Source organism: Nannospalax galili, unplaced genomic scaffold, assembly GCF_000622305.1.
Source record: "Nannospalax galili isolate Female #2095 unplaced genomic scaffold, S.galili_v1.0 scaffold335, whole genome shotgun sequence".
Lineage (NCBI taxonomy): Eukaryota > Metazoa > Chordata > Mammalia > Rodentia > Spalacidae > Nannospalax > Nannospalax galili.
Window position 1 is genome coordinate 1,033,647 of NW_008337842.1, and position 1,287 is coordinate 1,034,933.

General features: G+C 44.1%; 1 protein-coding gene across 4 annotated transcripts in view; it reads right to left on the bottom strand.

Annotated features, from left to right (window-relative positions):
* The window catches only part of Ttc12 (tetratricopeptide repeat domain 12), a 56,426-nt gene that overhangs the window by 29,393 nt on the left and 25,746 nt on the right, over window positions 1–1,287 (bottom strand). The window lies entirely within an intron of this gene.

Here is a 1,287-nt window from a genome sequence, read left to right on the forward strand (position 1 = left end):
GATTTTCTTACTACTGGGCCCGTCCTCCTCTGAGCTCACAGGCATTTATTCAGTGCACCAGGTTCTCTTTAAAGGAATCTGGATTTCAAAGGAGGATGGATTTCATTGTGCGGGAAGTGTTCTTCTGTGGAACAGACACTGCTCCTAATTGAAAACAGTTTCGCTGCCTTATCTTCTTTGACAAGGAACATTGATCCTGAAATATCACTTGGGCTTGTCTCTTCCAATTTAAAAGTGTCAAAAAACGTTAAATTGGCATGAAAGTCCTCATACTATTAATAATAGACTGCCAGAGACACTCCTGACTGAGATTTTTAAGAGTTTTAAAGAGAGTGAATCTTTTTCTTTCATGGCTTCTACTTAGAACCCAGCTTCACCAGTTTTCAAATCCCTTTCGTATTTACTCAGACATCTTCAGCTGGGAGTCTCTCTGGGCATTAAACGAGGCTGGCTGCTGAGCATTGCGTTTATTTTAATGTCAGCTCCACTGGGCCTGTTTTGCCTCGGTTTCACTGCTAAGTTTAATTGCACCGTGCTTCAATTAACATTTAGGCACAGCCCAGTGTTATCCTGGGTCAGCATCCGGTGCATCTACCTCTTTGGTTCTTTTCAGATCAGAAAAGATATTCCTGGAGGAGATCCCGTTTCTCCCTCAGAAGGGATGGGGATCCTCGCCCCGGGATTCTGGGGTTTAAGGTTTCCAAGCAGGGGCCTTTTACAGTAGATGGTTAAGAGCACAGGCTTACAGTCAGATTGGCACCAGCTTTGTGATCTCAAGTAAATGGCTTAATTCATCTCTGGGGCTTCAACCCTTGATCAGAAAAATAATGATATTGAACAGAAGAGAATAGGGTTCTGTGAGCCTGCAGAAAATGGTGGTTTGTAATTGTTATTGTTGGAACTACAAAGAAAAACATCCTAGCCTCTTTTTCTCTTACAGAATCATAATAGGAAAAGAAGCCATGTGCAGACAAGGTGGCAAAACAGGGTCGTGGCTCTACATTGGAGGTGCAAGCACACGATGCTGGCATCAGTTTGGGGGCGGTTCTCATAACTGAACGGCCTTCCCGACACAATGGGCAAGGCTTCCCACACATTGTTCCTTCTGAGGGATGAGGCAATCAGATACTCCAGATGCCTGCTTTGGAGGTGCCTATATGCTCCATGAACCATCATTAAGCATGGTGATTTTTTCTAATTCATCCCTGCTGCCCTGTTCATGTGCTCAATAAAAAGTAAGCAAGAAGGGCTGACTCAATGGTTCAGCAGGTAAAGGTGCTTGCCACA